The 13,533-nt window shown below is 56.1% G+C and overlaps 39 non-coding genes across 39 annotated transcripts; all 39 read right to left on the bottom strand.

Moving 5' to 3' along the window:
- Nucleotides 1–115: 115 nt before the first annotated feature.
- Nucleotides 116–237, bottom strand: LOC147794114 (5S ribosomal RNA). Its single transcript, XR_015413509.1, has one exon. It is a non-coding gene; the product is annotated as a 5S ribosomal RNA (ribosomal RNA).
- A 227-nt stretch (nucleotides 238–464) lies between these two features.
- On the bottom strand, nucleotides 465–583 carry LOC147794113 (5S ribosomal RNA). Its single transcript, XR_015413698.1, has one exon. It is a non-coding gene; the product is annotated as a 5S ribosomal RNA (ribosomal RNA).
- A 227-nt stretch (nucleotides 584–810) lies between these two features.
- LOC147794112 (5S ribosomal RNA) lies at nucleotides 811–929 on the bottom strand. Its single transcript, XR_015413351.1, has one exon. It is a non-coding gene; the product is annotated as a 5S ribosomal RNA (ribosomal RNA).
- A 227-nt stretch (nucleotides 930–1,156) lies between these two features.
- Nucleotides 1,157–1,275, bottom strand: LOC147794111 (5S ribosomal RNA). The gene has a single exon (XR_015413697.1). It is a non-coding gene; the product is annotated as a 5S ribosomal RNA (ribosomal RNA).
- Nucleotides 1,276–1,502: 227 nt separating this feature from the next.
- Nucleotides 1,503–1,621, bottom strand: LOC147794110 (5S ribosomal RNA). Its single transcript, XR_015413696.1, has one exon. It is a non-coding gene; the product is annotated as a 5S ribosomal RNA (ribosomal RNA).
- Nucleotides 1,622–1,848: 227 nt separating this feature from the next.
- Nucleotides 1,849–1,967, bottom strand: LOC147794109 (5S ribosomal RNA). Its single transcript, XR_015413200.1, has one exon. It is a non-coding gene; the product is annotated as a 5S ribosomal RNA (ribosomal RNA).
- Nucleotides 1,968–2,194: 227 nt separating this feature from the next.
- Nucleotides 2,195–2,313, bottom strand: LOC147794108 (5S ribosomal RNA). Its single transcript, XR_015413695.1, has one exon. It is a non-coding gene; the product is annotated as a 5S ribosomal RNA (ribosomal RNA).
- Nucleotides 2,314–2,540: 227 nt separating this feature from the next.
- LOC147794107 (5S ribosomal RNA) lies at nucleotides 2,541–2,659 on the bottom strand. Its single transcript, XR_015413694.1, has one exon. It is a non-coding gene; the product is annotated as a 5S ribosomal RNA (ribosomal RNA).
- Nucleotides 2,660–2,886: 227 nt separating this feature from the next.
- LOC147794106 (5S ribosomal RNA) lies at nucleotides 2,887–3,005 on the bottom strand. The gene has a single exon (XR_015413312.1). It is a non-coding gene; the product is annotated as a 5S ribosomal RNA (ribosomal RNA).
- Nucleotides 3,006–3,232: 227 nt separating this feature from the next.
- Nucleotides 3,233–3,351, bottom strand: LOC147794105 (5S ribosomal RNA). Its single transcript, XR_015413692.1, has one exon. It is a non-coding gene; the product is annotated as a 5S ribosomal RNA (ribosomal RNA).
- Nucleotides 3,352–3,578: 227 nt separating this feature from the next.
- LOC147794104 (5S ribosomal RNA) lies at nucleotides 3,579–3,697 on the bottom strand. The gene has a single exon (XR_015413199.1). It is a non-coding gene; the product is annotated as a 5S ribosomal RNA (ribosomal RNA).
- Nucleotides 3,698–3,924: 227 nt separating this feature from the next.
- LOC147794103 (5S ribosomal RNA) lies at nucleotides 3,925–4,043 on the bottom strand. Its single transcript, XR_015413445.1, has one exon. It is a non-coding gene; the product is annotated as a 5S ribosomal RNA (ribosomal RNA).
- A 227-nt stretch (nucleotides 4,044–4,270) lies between these two features.
- Nucleotides 4,271–4,389, bottom strand: LOC147794102 (5S ribosomal RNA). Its single transcript, XR_015413186.1, has one exon. It is a non-coding gene; the product is annotated as a 5S ribosomal RNA (ribosomal RNA).
- A 227-nt stretch (nucleotides 4,390–4,616) lies between these two features.
- On the bottom strand, nucleotides 4,617–4,735 carry LOC147794101 (5S ribosomal RNA). Its single transcript, XR_015413691.1, has one exon. It is a non-coding gene; the product is annotated as a 5S ribosomal RNA (ribosomal RNA).
- A 226-nt stretch (nucleotides 4,736–4,961) lies between these two features.
- On the bottom strand, nucleotides 4,962–5,080 carry LOC147794100 (5S ribosomal RNA). The gene has a single exon (XR_015413690.1). It is a non-coding gene; the product is annotated as a 5S ribosomal RNA (ribosomal RNA).
- A 227-nt stretch (nucleotides 5,081–5,307) lies between these two features.
- Nucleotides 5,308–5,426, bottom strand: LOC147794099 (5S ribosomal RNA). Its single transcript, XR_015413689.1, has one exon. It is a non-coding gene; the product is annotated as a 5S ribosomal RNA (ribosomal RNA).
- Nucleotides 5,427–5,653: 227 nt separating this feature from the next.
- On the bottom strand, nucleotides 5,654–5,772 carry LOC147794098 (5S ribosomal RNA). Its single transcript, XR_015413688.1, has one exon. It is a non-coding gene; the product is annotated as a 5S ribosomal RNA (ribosomal RNA).
- A 227-nt stretch (nucleotides 5,773–5,999) lies between these two features.
- Nucleotides 6,000–6,117, bottom strand: LOC147794097 (5S ribosomal RNA). Its single transcript, XR_015413552.1, has one exon. It is a non-coding gene; the product is annotated as a 5S ribosomal RNA (ribosomal RNA).
- A 227-nt stretch (nucleotides 6,118–6,344) lies between these two features.
- LOC147794096 (5S ribosomal RNA) lies at nucleotides 6,345–6,463 on the bottom strand. The gene has a single exon (XR_015413096.1). It is a non-coding gene; the product is annotated as a 5S ribosomal RNA (ribosomal RNA).
- Nucleotides 6,464–6,690: 227 nt separating this feature from the next.
- On the bottom strand, nucleotides 6,691–6,809 carry LOC147794095 (5S ribosomal RNA). Its single transcript, XR_015413687.1, has one exon. It is a non-coding gene; the product is annotated as a 5S ribosomal RNA (ribosomal RNA).
- Nucleotides 6,810–7,036: 227 nt separating this feature from the next.
- On the bottom strand, nucleotides 7,037–7,155 carry LOC147794094 (5S ribosomal RNA). Its single transcript, XR_015413385.1, has one exon. It is a non-coding gene; the product is annotated as a 5S ribosomal RNA (ribosomal RNA).
- Nucleotides 7,156–7,382: 227 nt separating this feature from the next.
- LOC147794093 (5S ribosomal RNA) lies at nucleotides 7,383–7,501 on the bottom strand. The gene has a single exon (XR_015413684.1). It is a non-coding gene; the product is annotated as a 5S ribosomal RNA (ribosomal RNA).
- A 227-nt stretch (nucleotides 7,502–7,728) lies between these two features.
- On the bottom strand, nucleotides 7,729–7,847 carry LOC147794092 (5S ribosomal RNA). The gene has a single exon (XR_015413088.1). It is a non-coding gene; the product is annotated as a 5S ribosomal RNA (ribosomal RNA).
- A 227-nt stretch (nucleotides 7,848–8,074) lies between these two features.
- On the bottom strand, nucleotides 8,075–8,193 carry LOC147794091 (5S ribosomal RNA). The gene has a single exon (XR_015413683.1). It is a non-coding gene; the product is annotated as a 5S ribosomal RNA (ribosomal RNA).
- A 227-nt stretch (nucleotides 8,194–8,420) lies between these two features.
- LOC147794090 (5S ribosomal RNA) lies at nucleotides 8,421–8,539 on the bottom strand. Its single transcript, XR_015413682.1, has one exon. It is a non-coding gene; the product is annotated as a 5S ribosomal RNA (ribosomal RNA).
- A 227-nt stretch (nucleotides 8,540–8,766) lies between these two features.
- LOC147794089 (5S ribosomal RNA) lies at nucleotides 8,767–8,885 on the bottom strand. Its single transcript, XR_015413678.1, has one exon. It is a non-coding gene; the product is annotated as a 5S ribosomal RNA (ribosomal RNA).
- Nucleotides 8,886–9,112: 227 nt separating this feature from the next.
- On the bottom strand, nucleotides 9,113–9,231 carry LOC147794088 (5S ribosomal RNA). Its single transcript, XR_015413677.1, has one exon. It is a non-coding gene; the product is annotated as a 5S ribosomal RNA (ribosomal RNA).
- Nucleotides 9,232–9,458: 227 nt separating this feature from the next.
- On the bottom strand, nucleotides 9,459–9,577 carry LOC147794087 (5S ribosomal RNA). Its single transcript, XR_015413234.1, has one exon. It is a non-coding gene; the product is annotated as a 5S ribosomal RNA (ribosomal RNA).
- Nucleotides 9,578–9,804: 227 nt separating this feature from the next.
- On the bottom strand, nucleotides 9,805–9,923 carry LOC147794086 (5S ribosomal RNA). Its single transcript, XR_015413674.1, has one exon. It is a non-coding gene; the product is annotated as a 5S ribosomal RNA (ribosomal RNA).
- Nucleotides 9,924–10,150: 227 nt separating this feature from the next.
- Nucleotides 10,151–10,269, bottom strand: LOC147794085 (5S ribosomal RNA). The gene has a single exon (XR_015413444.1). It is a non-coding gene; the product is annotated as a 5S ribosomal RNA (ribosomal RNA).
- A 227-nt stretch (nucleotides 10,270–10,496) lies between these two features.
- Nucleotides 10,497–10,615, bottom strand: LOC147794084 (5S ribosomal RNA). The gene has a single exon (XR_015413414.1). It is a non-coding gene; the product is annotated as a 5S ribosomal RNA (ribosomal RNA).
- A 227-nt stretch (nucleotides 10,616–10,842) lies between these two features.
- Nucleotides 10,843–10,961, bottom strand: LOC147794083 (5S ribosomal RNA). Its single transcript, XR_015413465.1, has one exon. It is a non-coding gene; the product is annotated as a 5S ribosomal RNA (ribosomal RNA).
- Nucleotides 10,962–11,188: 227 nt separating this feature from the next.
- Nucleotides 11,189–11,307, bottom strand: LOC147794082 (5S ribosomal RNA). Its single transcript, XR_015413673.1, has one exon. It is a non-coding gene; the product is annotated as a 5S ribosomal RNA (ribosomal RNA).
- A 227-nt stretch (nucleotides 11,308–11,534) lies between these two features.
- On the bottom strand, nucleotides 11,535–11,653 carry LOC147794081 (5S ribosomal RNA). The gene has a single exon (XR_015413672.1). It is a non-coding gene; the product is annotated as a 5S ribosomal RNA (ribosomal RNA).
- Nucleotides 11,654–11,880: 227 nt separating this feature from the next.
- LOC147794080 (5S ribosomal RNA) lies at nucleotides 11,881–11,999 on the bottom strand. Its single transcript, XR_015413671.1, has one exon. It is a non-coding gene; the product is annotated as a 5S ribosomal RNA (ribosomal RNA).
- Nucleotides 12,000–12,226: 227 nt separating this feature from the next.
- LOC147794079 (5S ribosomal RNA) lies at nucleotides 12,227–12,345 on the bottom strand. Its single transcript, XR_015413463.1, has one exon. It is a non-coding gene; the product is annotated as a 5S ribosomal RNA (ribosomal RNA).
- A 227-nt stretch (nucleotides 12,346–12,572) lies between these two features.
- On the bottom strand, nucleotides 12,573–12,691 carry LOC147794078 (5S ribosomal RNA). The gene has a single exon (XR_015413670.1). It is a non-coding gene; the product is annotated as a 5S ribosomal RNA (ribosomal RNA).
- Nucleotides 12,692–12,918: 227 nt separating this feature from the next.
- Nucleotides 12,919–13,037, bottom strand: LOC147794077 (5S ribosomal RNA). The gene has a single exon (XR_015413163.1). It is a non-coding gene; the product is annotated as a 5S ribosomal RNA (ribosomal RNA).
- A 227-nt stretch (nucleotides 13,038–13,264) lies between these two features.
- On the bottom strand, nucleotides 13,265–13,383 carry LOC147794076 (5S ribosomal RNA). The gene has a single exon (XR_015413667.1). It is a non-coding gene; the product is annotated as a 5S ribosomal RNA (ribosomal RNA).
- Between the last annotated feature and the right edge of the window lie 150 nt (nucleotides 13,384–13,533).

Raw genomic sequence — 13,533 nt, 5'->3', positions numbered from 1 at the left:
GGGGAGAAGAAACGCGATGGGCGTGAGCGTGCGAGCGGGGGAGGTTGCCATTTGTAAAGAAAGGAAGAAAAGAACGGGGAGAATATGAAGTAACGAGCAAAAGAAATATAAAAAAGGGGTGCAACACGAGGACTTCCCAAGTGGTCACCCAACTTAGTAGTACTACTCTCGCCCAAGCACGCTTAACTGCGGAGTTCTGATGGGATCCGGTGCATTAGTGCTGGTATGATCGCACCCGACATGCCATGCGCACAAATTGCATTTAACGCATGCGGGGTGGGCATGATCGAGGCGAGGGTGGGTGCACGCACGTGCTGGGAACGGCCGGCGGGGCCCGCGCGGACACGTCGGGGAGAAGAAACGCGATGGGCGTGAGCGTGCGAGCGGGGGAGGTTGCCATTTGTAAAGAAAGGAAGAAAAGAACGGGGAGAAATTGAAGTAACGAGCAAAAGAAATATAAAAAAGGGGTGCAACACGAGGACTTCCCAAGTGGTCACCCAACTTAGTACTACTCTCGCCCAAGCACGCTTAACTGCGGAGTTCTGATGGGATCCGGTGCATTAGTGCTGGTATGATCGCACCCGACATGCCATGCGCACAAATTGCATTTAACGCATGCGGGGTGGGCATGATCGAGGCGAGGGTGGGTGCACGCACGTGCTGGGAACGGCCGGCGGGGCCCGCGCGGACACGTCGGGGAGAAGAAACGCGATGGGCGTGAGCGTGCGAGCGGGGGAGGTTGCCATTTGTAAAGAAAGGAAGAAAAGAACGGGGAGAAATTGAAGTAACGAGCAAAAGAAATATAAAAAAGGGGTGCAACACGAGGACTTCCCAAGTGGTCATCCAACTTAGTACTACTCTCGCCCAAGCACGCTTGACTGCGGAGTTCTGATGGGATCCGGTGCATTAGTGCTGGTATGATCGCACCCGACATGCCATGCGCACAAATTGCATTTAACGCATGCGGGGTGGGCATGATCGAGGCGAGGGTGGGTGCACGCACGTGCTGGGAACGGCCGGCGGGGCCCGCGCGGACACGTCGGGGAGAAGAAACGCGATGGGCGTGAGCGTGCGAGCGGGGGAGGTTGCCATTTGTAAAGAAAGGAAGAAAAGAACGGGGAGAAATTGAAGTAACAAGCAAAAGAAATATAAAAAAGGGGTGCAACACGAGGACTTCCCAAGTGGTCACCCAACTTAGTACTACTCTCGCCCAAGCACGCTTAACTGCGGAGTTCTGATGGGATCCGGTGCATTAGTGCTGGTATGATCGCACCCGACATGCCATGCGCACAAATTGCATTTAACGCATGCGGGGTGGGCATGATCGAGGCGAGGGTGGGTGCACGCACGTGCTGGGAACGGCCGGCGGGGCCCGCGCGGACACGTCGGGTTGAAGAAACGCGATGGGCGTGAGCGTGCGAGCGGGGGAGGTTGCCATTTGTAAAGAAAGGAAGAAAAGAACGGGGAGAAATTGAAGTAACGAGCAAAAGAAATATAAAAAAGGGGTGCAACACGAGGACTTCCCAAGTGGTCACCCAACTTAGTACTACTCTCGCCCAAGCACGCTTAACTGCGGAGTTCTGATGGGATCCGGTGCATTAGTGCTGGTATGATCGCACCCGACATGCCATGCGCACAAATTGCATTTAACGCATGCGGGGTGGGCATGATCGAGGCGAGGGTGGGTGCACGCACGTGCTGGGAACGGCCGGCGGGGCCCGCGCGGACACGTCGGGGAGAAGAAACGCGATGGGCGTGAGCGTGCGAGCGGGGGAGGTTGCCATTTGTAAAGAAAGGAAGAAAAGAACGGGGAGAAATTGAAGTAACGAGCAAAAGAAATATAAAAAAGGGGTGCAACACGAGGACTTCCCAAGTGGTCACCCAACTTAGTACTACTCTCGCCCAAGCACGCTTAACTGCGGAGTTCTGATGGGATCCGGTGCATTAGTGCTAGTATGATCGCACCCGACATGCCATGCGCACAAATTGCATTTAACGCATGCGGGGTGGGCATGATCGAGGCGAGGGTGGGTGCACGCACGTGCTGGGAACGGCCGGCGGGGCCCGCGCGGACACGTCGGGGAGAAGAAACGCGATGGGCGTGAGCGTGCGAGCGGGGGAGGTTGCCATTTGTAAAGAAAGGAAGAAAAGAACGGGGAGAAATTGAAGTAACGAGCAAAAGAAATATAAAAAAGGGGTGCAACACGAGGACTTCCCAAGTGGTCACCCAACTTAGTACTACTCTCGCCCAAGCACGCTTAACTGCGGAGTTCTGATGGGATCCGGTGCATTAGTGCTGGTATGATCGCACCCGACATGCCATGCGCACAAATTGCATTTAACGCATGCAGGGTGGGCATGATCGAGGCGAGGGTGGGTGCACGCACGTGCTGGGAACGGCCGGCGGGGCCCGCGCGGACACGTCGGGGAGAAGAAACGCGATGGGCGTGAGCGTGCGAGCGGGGGAGGTTGCCATTTGTAAAGAAAGGAAGAAAAGAACGGGGAGAAATTGAAGTAACGAGCAAAAGAAATATAAAAAAGGGGTGCAACACGAGGACTTCCCAAGTGGTCACCCAACTTAGTACTACTCTCGCCCAAGCACGCTTAACTGCGGAGTTCTGATGGGATCCGGTGCATTAGTGCTGGTATGATCGCACCCGACATGCCATGCGCACAAATTGCATTTAACGCATGCGGGGTGGGCATGATCGAGGCGAGGGTGGGTGCACGCACGTGCTGGGAACGGCCGGCGGGGCCCGCGCGGACACGTCGGGGAGAAGAAACGCGATGGGCGTGAGCGTGCGAGCGGGGGAGGTTGCCATTTGTAAAGAAAGGAAGAAAAGAACGGGGAGAAATTGAAGTAACGAGCAAAAGAAATATAAAAAAGGGGTGCAACACGAGGACTTCCAAAGTGGTCACCCAACTTAGTACTACTCTCGCCCAAGCACGCTTAACTGCGGAGTTCTGATGGGATCCGGTGCATTAGTGCTGGTATGATCGCACCCGACATGCCATGCGCACAAATTGCATTTAACGCATGCGGGGTGGGCATGATCGAGGCGAGGGTGGGTGCACGCACGTGCTGGGAACGGCCAGCGGGGCCCGCGCGGACACGTCGGGGAGAAGAAACGCGATGGGCGTGAGCGTGCGAGCGGGGGAGGTTGCCATTTGTAAAGAAAGGAAGAAAAGAACGGGGAGAAATTGAAGTAACGAGCAAAAGAAATATAAAAAAGGGGTGCAACACGAGGACTTCCCAAGTGGTCACCCAACTTAGTACTACTCTCGCCCAAGCACGCTTAACTGCGGAGTTCTGATGGGATCCGGTGCATTAGTGCTGGTATGATCGCACCCGACATGCCATGCGCACAAATTGCATTTAACGCATGCGGGGTGGGCATGATCGAGGCGAGGGTGGGTGCACGCACGTGCTGGGAACGGCCGGCGGGGCCCGCGCGGACACGTCGGGGAGAAGAAACGCGATGGGCGTGAGCGTGCGAGCGGGGGAGGTTGCCATTTGTAAAGAAAGGAAGAAAAGAACGGGGAGAAATTGAAGTAACGAGCAAAAGAAATATAAAAAAGGGGTGCAACACGAGGACTTCCCAAGTGGTCACCCAACTTAGTACTACTCTCGCCCAAGCACGCTTAACTGCGGAGTTCTGATGGGATCCGGTGCATTAGTGCTAGTATGATCGCACCCGACATGCCATGCGCACAAATTGCATTTAACGCATGCGGGGTGGGCATGATCGAGGCGAGGGTGGGTGCACGCACGTGCTGGGAACGGCCGGCGGGGCCCGCGCGGACACGTCGGGGAGAAGAAACGCGATGGGCGTGAGCGTGCGAGCGGGGGAGGTTGCCATTTGTAAAGAAAGGAAGAAAAGAACGGGGAGAAATTGAAGTAACGAGCAAAAGAAATATAAAAAAGGGGTGCAACACGAGGACTTCCCAAGTGGTCACCCAACTTAGTACTACTCTCGCCCAAGCACGCTTAATTGCGGAGTTCTGATGGGATCCGGTGCATTAGTGCTAGTATGATCGCACCCGACATGCCATGCGCACAAATTGCATTTAACGCATGCGGGGTGGGCATGATCGAGGCGAGGGTGGGTGCACGTACGTGCTGGGAACGGCCGGCGGGGCCCGCGCGGACACGTCGGGGAGAAGAAACGCGATGGGCGTGAGCGTGCGAGCGGGGGAGGTTGCCATTTGTAAAGAAAGGAAGAAAAGAACGGGGAGAAATTGAAGTAACGAGCAAAAGAAATATAAAAAAGGGGTGCAACACGAGGACTTCCCAAGTGGTCACCCAACTTAGTACTACTCTCGCCCAAGCACGCTTAACTGCGGAGTTCTGATGGGATCCGGTACATTAGTGCTGGTATGATCGCACCCGACATGCCATGCGCACAAATTGCATTTAACGCATGCGGGGTGGGCATGATCGAGGCGAGGGTGGGTGCACGCACGTGCTGGGAACGGCCGGCGGGGCCCGCGCGGACACGTCGGGGAGAAGAAACGCGATGGGCGTGAGCGTGCGAGCGGGGGAGGTTGCCATTTGTAAAGAAAGGAAGAAAAGAACGGGGAGAAATTGAAGTAACGAGCAAAAGAAATATAAAAAAGGGGTGCAACACGAGGACTTCCCAAGTGGTCACCCAACTTAGTACTACTCTCGCCCAAGCACGCTTAACTGCGGAGTTCTGATGGGATCCGGTGCATTAGTGCTGGTATGATCGCACCCGACATGCCATGCGCACAAATTGCATTTAACGCATGCGGGGTGGGCATGATCGAGGCGAGGGTGGGTGCACGCACGTGCTGGGAACGGCCGGCGGGGCCCGCGCGGACACGTCGGGGAGAAGAAACGCGATGGGCGTGAGCGTGCGAGCGGGGGAGGTTGCCATTTGTAAAGAAAGGAAGAAAAGAACGGGGAGAAATTGAAGTAACGAGCAAAAGAAAATAAAAAAGGGGTGCAACACGAGGACTTCCCAAGTGGTCACCCAACTTAGTACTACTCTCGCCCAAGCACGCTTAACTGCGGAGTTCTGATGGGATCCGGTGCATTAGTGCTGGTATGATCGCACCCGACATGCCATGCGCACAAGTTGCATTTAACGCATGCGGGGTGGGCATGATCGAGGCGAGGGTGGGTGCACGCACGTGCTGGGAACGGCCGGCGGGGCCCGCGCGGACACGTCGGGGAGAAGAAACGCGATGGGCGTGAGCGTGCGAGCGGGGGAGGTTGCCATTTGTAAAGAAAGGAAGAAAAGAACGGGGAGAAATTGAAGTAACGAGCAAAAGAAATATAAAAAAGGGGTGCAACACGAGGACTTCCCAAGTGGTCACCCAACTTAGTACTACTCTCGCCCAAGCACGCTTAACTGCGGAGTTCTGATGGGATCCGGTGCATTAGTGCTGGTATGATCGCACCCGACATGCCATGCGCACAAGTTGCATTTAACGCATGCGGGGTGGGCATGATCGAGGCGAGGGTGGGTGCACGCACGTGCTGGGAACGGCCGGCGGGGCCCGCGCGGACACGTCGGGGAGAAGAAACGCGATGGGCGTGAGCGTGCGAGCGGGGGAGGTTGCCATTTGTAAAGAAAGGAAGAAAAGAACGGGGAGAAATTGAAGTAACGAGCAAAAGAAATATAAAAAAGGGGTGCAACACGAGGACTTCCCAAGTGGTCACCCAACTTAGTACTACTCTCGCCCAAGCACGCTTAACTGCGGAGTTCTGATGGGATCCGGTGCATTAGTGCTGGTATGATCGCACCCGACATGCCATGCGCACAAGTTGCATTTAACGCATGCGGGGTGGGCATGATCGAGGCGAGGGTGGGTGCACGCACGTGCTGGGAACGGCCGGCGGGGCCCGCGCGGACACGTCGGGGAGAAGAAACGCGATGGGCGTGAGCGTGCGAGCGGGGGAGGTTGCCATTTGTAAAGAAAGGAAGAAAAGAACGGGGAGAAATTGAAGTAACGAGCAAAAGAAATATAAAAAAGGGGTGCAACACGAGGACTTCCCAAGTGGTCACCCAACTTAGTACTACTCTCGCCAAGCACGCTTGACTGCGGAGTTCTGATGGGATCCGGTGCATTAGTGCTGGTATGATCGCACCCGACATGCCATGCGCACAAGTTGCATTTAACGCATGCGGGGTGGGCATGATCGAGGCGAGGGTGGGTGCACGCACGTGCTGGGAACGGCCGGCGGGGCCCGCGCGGACACGTCGGGGAGAAGAAACGCGATGGGCATGAGCGTGCGAGCGGGGGAGGTTGCCATTTGTAAAGAAAGGAAGAAAAGAACGGGGAGAAATTGAAGTAACGAGCAAAAGAAATATAAAAAAGGGGTGCAACACGAGGACTTCCCAAGTGGTCACCCAACTTGGTACTACTCTCGCCCAAGCACGCTTAACTGCGGAGTTCTGATGGGATCCGGTGCATTAGTGCTGGTATGATCGCACCCGACATGCCATGCGCACAAGTTGCATTTAACGCATGCGGGGTGGGCATGATCGAGGCGAGGGTGGGTGCACGCACGTGCTGGGAACGGCCGGCGGGGCCCGCGCGGACACGTCGGGGAGAAGAAACGCGATGGGCGTGAGCGTGCGAGCGGGGGAGGTTGCCATTTGTAAAGAAAGGAAGAAAAGAACGGGGAGAAATTGAAGTAACGAGCAAAAGAAATATAAAAAAGGGGTGCAACACGAGGACTTCCCAAGTGGTCACCCAACTTAGTACTACTCTCGCCCAAGCACGCTTAACTGCGGAGTTCTGATGGGATCCGGTGCATTAGTGCTGGTATGATCGCACCCGACATGCCATGCGCACAAGTTGCATTTAACGCATGCGGGGTGGGCATGATCGAGGCGAGGGTGGGTGCACGCACGTGCTGGGAACGGCCGGCGGGGCCCGCGCGGACACGTCGGGGAGAAGAAACGCGATGGGCGTGAGCGTGCGAGCGGGGGAGGTTGCCATTTGTAAAGAAAGGAAGAAAAGAACGGGGAGAAATTGAAGTAACGAGCAAAAGAAATATAAAAAAGGGGTGCAACACGAGGACTTCCCAAGTGGTCACCCAACTTAGTACTACTCTCGCCCAAGCACGCTTAACTGCGGAGTTCTGATGGGATTCGGTGCATTAGTGCTGGTATGATCGCACCCGACATGCCATGCGCACAAGTTGCATTTAACGCATGCGGGGTGGGCATGATCGAGGCGAGGGTGGGTGCACGCACGTGCTGGGAACGGCCGGCGGGGCCCGCGCGGACACGTCGGGGAGAAGAAACGCGATGGGCGTGAGCGTGCGAGCGGGGGAGGTTGCCATTTGTAAAGAAAGGAAGAAAAGAACGGGGAGAAATTGAAGTAACGAGCAAAAGAAATATAAAAAAGGGGTGCAACACGAGGACTTCCCAAGTGGTCACCCAACTTAGTACTACTCTCGCCCAAGCACGCTTAACTGCGGAGTTCTGATGGGATCCGGTGCATTAGTGCTGGTATGATCGCACCCGACATGCCATGCGCACAAGTTGCATTTAACGCATGCGGGGTGGGCATGATCGAGGCGAGGGTGGGTGCACGCACGTGCTGGGAACGGCCGGCGGGGCCCGCGCGGACACGTCGGGGAGAAGAAACGCGATGGGCGTGAGCGTGCGAGCGGGGGAGGTTGCCATTTGTAAAGAAAGGAAGAAAAGGACGGGGAGAAATTGAAGTAACGAGCAAAAGAAATATAAAAAAGGGGTGCAACACGAGGACTTCCCAAGTGGTCACCCAACTTAGTACTACTCTCGCCCAAGCACGCTTAGCTGCGGAGTTCTGATGGGATCCGGTGCATTAGTGCTGGTATGATCGCACCCGACATGCCATGCGCACAAGTTGCATTTAACGCATGCGGGGTGGGCATGATCGAGGCGAGGGTGGGTGCACGCACGTGCTGGGAACGGCCGGCGGGGCCCGCGCGGACACGTCGGGGAGAAGAAACGCGATGGGCGTGAGCGTGCGAGCGGGGGAGGTTGCCATTTGTAAAGAAAGGAAGAAAAGAACGGGGAGAAATTGAAGTAACGAGCAAAAGAAATATAAAAAAGGGGTGCAACACGAGGACTTCCCAAGTGGTCACCCAACTTAGTACTACTCTCGCCCAAGCACGCTTAACTGCGGAGTTCTGATGGGATCCGGTGCATTAGTGCTGGTATGATCGCACCCGACATGCCATGCGCACAAGTTGCATTTAACGCATGCGGGGTGGGCATGATCGAGGCGAGGGTGGGTGCACGCACGTGCTGGGAATGGCCGGCGGGGCCCGCGCGGACACGTCGGGGAGAAGAAACGCGATGGGCGTGAGCGTGCGAGCGGGGGAGGTTGCCATTTGTAAAGAAAGGAAGAAAAGAACGGGGAGAAATTGAAGTAACGAGCAAAAGAAATATAAAAAAGGGGTGCAACACGAGGACTTCCCAAGTGGTCACCCAACTTAGTACTACTCTCGCCCAAGCACGCTTAACTGCGGAGTTCTGATGGGATCCGGTGCATTAGTGCTGGTATGATCGCACCCGACATGCCATGCGCACAAGTTGCATTTAACGCATGCGGGGTGGGCATGATCGAGGCGAGGGTGGGTGCACGCACGTGCTGGGAATGGCCGGCGGGGCCCGCGCGGACACGTCGGGGAGAAGAAACGCGATGGGCGTGAGCGTGCGAGCGGGGGAGGTTGCCATTTGTAAAGAAAGGAAGAAAAGAACGGGGAGAAATTGAAGTAACGAGCAAAAGAAATATAAAAAAGGGGTGCAACACGAGGACTTCCCAAGTGGTCACCCAACTTAGTACTACTCTCGCCCAAGCACGCTTAACTGCGGAGTTCTGATGGGATCCGGTGCATTAGTGCTGGTATGATCGCACCCGACATGCCATGCGCACAAGTTGCATTTAACGCATGCGGGGTGGGCATGATCGAGGCGAGGGTGGGTGCACGCACGTGCTGGGAATGGCCGGCGGGGCCCGCGCGGACACGTCGGGGAGAAGAAACGCGATGGGCGTGAGCGTGCGAGCGGGGGAGGTTGCCATTTGTAAAGAAAGGAAGAAAAGAACGGGGAGAAATTGAAGTAACGAGCAAAAGAAATATAAAAAAGGGGTGCAACACGAGGACTTCCCAAGTGGTCACCCAACTTAGTACTACTCTCGCCCAAGCACGCTTAACTGCGGAGTTCTGATGGGATCCGGTGCATTAGTGCTGGTATGATCGCACCCGACATGCCATGCGCAAATATTGCATTTAACGCATGCGGGGTGGGCATGATCGAGGCGAGGGTGGGTGCACGCACGTGCTGGGAACGGCCGGCGGGGCCCGCGCGGACACGTCGGGGAGAAGAAACGCGATGGGCGTGAGCGTGCGAGCGGGGGAGGTTGCCATTTGTAAAGAAAGGAAGAAAAGAACGGGGAGAAATTGAAGTAACGAGCAAAAGAAATATAAAAAAGGGGTGCAACACGAGGACTTCCCAAGTGGTCACCCAACTTAGTACTACTCTCGCCCAAGCACGCTTAACTGCGGAGTTCTGATGGGATCCAGTGCATTAGTGCTGGTATGATCGCACCCGACATGCCATGCGCACAAGTTGCATTTAACGCATGCGGGGTGGGCATGATCGAGGCGAGGGTGGGTGCACGCACGTGCTGGGAACGGCCGGCGGGGCCCGCGCGGACACGTCGGGGAGAAGAAACGCGATGGGCGTGAGCGTGCGAGCGGGGGAGGTTGCCATTTGTAAAGAAAGGAAGAAAAGAACGGGGAGAAATTGAAGTAACGAGCAAAAGAAATATAAAAAAGGGGTGCAACACGAGGACTTCCCAAGTGGTCACCCAACTTAGTACTACTCTCGCCCAAGCACGCTTAACTGCGGAGTTCTGATGGGATCCGGTGCATTAGTGCTGGTATGATCGCACCCGACATGCCATGCGCACAAGTTGCATTTAACGCATGCGGGGTGGGCATGATCGAGGCGAGGGTGGGTGCACGCACGTGCTGGGAACGGCCGGCGGGGTCCGCGCGGACACGTCGGGGAGAAGAAACGCGATGGGCGTGAGCGTGCGAGCGGGGGAGGTTGCCATTTGTAAAGAAAGGAAGAAAAGAACGGGGAGAAATTGAAGTAACGAGCAAAAGAAATATAAAAAAGGGGTGCAACACGAGGACTTCCCAAGTGGTCACCCAACTTCGTACTACTCTCGCCCAAGCACGCTTAACTGCGGAGTTCTGATGGAATCCGGTGCATTAGTGCTGGTATGATCGCACCCGACATGCCATGCGCACAAGTTGCATTTAACGCATGCGGGGTGGGCATGATCGAGGCGAGGGTGGGTGCACGCACGTGCTGGGAACGGCCGGCGGGGCCCGCGCGGACACGTCGGGGAGAAGAAACGCGATGGGCGTGAGCGTGCGAGCGGGGGAGGTTGCCATTTGTAAAGAAAGGAAGAAAAGAACGGGGAGAAATTGAAGTAACGAGCAAAAGAAATATAAAAAAGGGGTTCAACACGAGGACTTCCCAAGTGGTCACCCAACTTAGTACTACTCTCGCCCAAGCACGCTTAACTGCGGAGTTCTGATGGGATCCGGTGCATTAGTGCTGGTATGATCGCACCCGACATGCCATGCGCACAAGTTGCATTTAACGCATGCGGGGTGGGCATGATCGAGGCGAGGGTGGGTGCACGCACGTGCTGGGAACGGCCGGCGGGGCCCGCGCGGACACGTCGGGGAGAAGAAACGCGATGGGCGTGAGCGTGCGAGCGGGGGAGGTTGCCATTTGTAAAGAAAGGAAGAAAAGAACGGGGAGAAATTGAAGTAACGAGCAAAAGAAATATAAAAAAGGGGTGCAACACGAGGACTTCCCAAGTGGTCACCCAACTTAGTACTACTCTCGCCCAAGCACGCTTAACTGCGGAGTTCTGATGGGATCCGGTGCATTAGGTCTGGTATGATCGCACCCGACATGCCATGCGCACAAATTGCATTTAACGCATGCGGGGTGGGCATGATCGAGGCGAGGGTGGGTGCACGCACGTGCTGGGAACGGCCGGCGGGGCCCGCGCGGACACGTCGGGGAGAAGAAACGCGATGGGCGTGAGCGTGCGAGCGGGGGAGGTTGCCATTTGTAAAGAAAGGAAGAAAAGAACGGGGAGAAATTGAAGTAACGAGCAAAAGAAATATAAAAAAGGGGTGCAACACGAGGACTTCCCAAGTGGTCACCCAACTTAGTACTACTCTCGCCCAAGCACGCTTAACTGCGGAGTTCTGATGGGATCCGGTGCATTAGTGCTGGTATGATCGCACCCGACATGCCATGCGCACAAGTTGCATTTAACGCATGCGGGGTGGGCATGATCGAGGCGAGGGTGGGGGCACGCACGTGCTGGGAACGGCCGGCGGGGCCCGCGCGGACACGTCGGGGAGAAGAAACGCGATGGGCGTGAGCGTGCGAGCGGGGGAGGTTGCCATTTGTAAAGAAAGGAAGAAAAGAACGGGGAGAAATTGACGTAACGAGCAAAAGAAATAATAAAAAGGGGTGCAACACGAGGACTTCCCAAGTGGTCACCCAACTTAGTACTACTCTCGCCCAAGCACGCTTAACTGCGGAGTTCTGATGGGATCCGGTGCATTAGTGCTGGTATGATCGCACCCGACATGCCATGCGCACAAATTGCATTTAACGCATGCGGGGTGGGCATGATCGAGGCGAGGGTGGGTGCACGCACGTGCTGGGAACGGCCGGCGGGGCCCGCGCGGACACGTCGGGGAGAAGAAACGCGATGGGCGTGAGCGTGCGAGCGGGGGAGGTTGCCATTTGTAAAGAAAGGAAGAAAAGAACGGGGAGAAATTGAAGTAACGAGCAAAAGAAATATAAAAAAGGGGTGCAACACGAGGACTTCCCAAGTGGTCACCCAACTTAGTACTACTCTCGCCCAAGCACGCTTAACTGCGGAGTTCTGATGGGATCCGGTGCATTAGTGCTGGTATGATCGCACCCGACATGCCATGCGCAAATATTGCATTTAACGCATGCGGGGTGGGCATGATCGAGGCGAGGGTGGGTGCACGCACGTGCTGGGAACGGCCGGCGGGGCCCGCGCGGACACGTCGGGGAGAAGAAACGCGATGGGCGTGAGCGTGCGAGCGGGGGAGGTTGCCATTTGTAAAGAAAGGAAGAAAAGAACGGGGAGAAATTGAAGTAACGAGCAAAAGAAATATAAAAAAGGGGTGCAACACGAGGACTTCCCAAGTGGTCACCCAACTTAGTACTACTCTCGCCCAAGCACGCTTAACTGCGGAGTTCTGATGGGATCCGGTGCATTAGGTCTGGTATGATCGCACCCGACATGCCATGCGCACAAATTGCATTTAACGCATGCGGGGTGGGCATGATCGAGGCGAGGGTGGGTGCACGCACGTGCTGGGAACGGCCGGCGGGGCCCGCGCGGACACGTCGGGGAGAAGAAACGCGATGGGCGTGAGCGTGCGAGCGGGGGAGGTTGCCATTTGTAAAGAAAGGAAGAAAAGAACGGGGAGAAATTGAAGTAACGAGCAAAAGAAATATAAAAAAGGGGTGCAACACGAGGACTTCCCAAGTGGTCACCCAACTTAGTACTACTCTCGCCCAAGCACGCTTAACTGCGGAGTTCTGATGGGATCCGGTGCATTAGTGCTGGTATGATCGCACCCGACATGCCATGCGCACAAGTTGCATTTAACGCATGCGGGGTGGGCATGATCGAGGCGAGGGTGGGGGCACGCACGTGCTGGGAACGGCCGGCGGGGCCCGCGCGGACACGTCGGGGAGAAGAAACGCGATGGGCGTGAGCGTGCGAGCGGGGGAGGTTGCCATTTGTAAAGAAAGGAAGAAAAGAACGGGGAGAAATTGACGTAACGAGCAAAAGAAATAATAAAAAGGGGTGCAACACGAGGACTTCCCAAGTGGTCACCCAACTTAGTACTACTCTCGCCCAAGCACGCTTGACTGCGGAGTTCTGATGGGATCCGGTGCATTAGTGCTGGTATGATCGCACCCGACATGCCATGCGCACAAATTGCATTTAACGCATGCGGGGTGGGATTGATCGAGGCGAGGGTGGGTGCACGCACGTGCTGGGAACGGCCGGCGGGGCCCGCGCGGACACGTCGGGGAGAAGAAACGCGATGGGCGTGAGCGTGCGAGCGGGGGAGGTTGCCATTTGTAAAGAAAGGAAGAAAAGAACGGGGAGAAATTGAAGTAACGAGCAAAAGAAATATAAAAAAGGGGTGCAACACGAGGACTTCCCAAGTGGTCACCCAACTTAGTACTACTCTCGCCCAAGCACGCTTAACTGCGGAGTTCTGATGGGATCCGGTGCATTAGTGCTGGTATGATCGCACCCGACATGCCATGCGCACAAGTTGCATTTAACGCATGCGGGGTGGGCATGATCGAGGCGAGGGTGGGTGCACGCACGTGCTGGGAACGGCCGGCGGGGCCCGCGCGGACACGTCGGGGAGAAGAAACGCGATGGGCGTGAGCGTGCGAGCGG

Source organism: Cucurbita pepo, chromosome 1 (genome assembly GCF_057944985.1).
Source record: "Cucurbita pepo subsp. pepo isolate OVF chromosome 1, ASM5794498v1, whole genome shotgun sequence".
NCBI classification, from domain to species: Eukaryota; Viridiplantae; Streptophyta; class Magnoliopsida; order Cucurbitales; family Cucurbitaceae; genus Cucurbita; species Cucurbita pepo.
The sequence above is the reverse complement of the archived record's forward strand: the minus strand, read 5'-3'. Positions and strand labels throughout refer to the sequence as shown.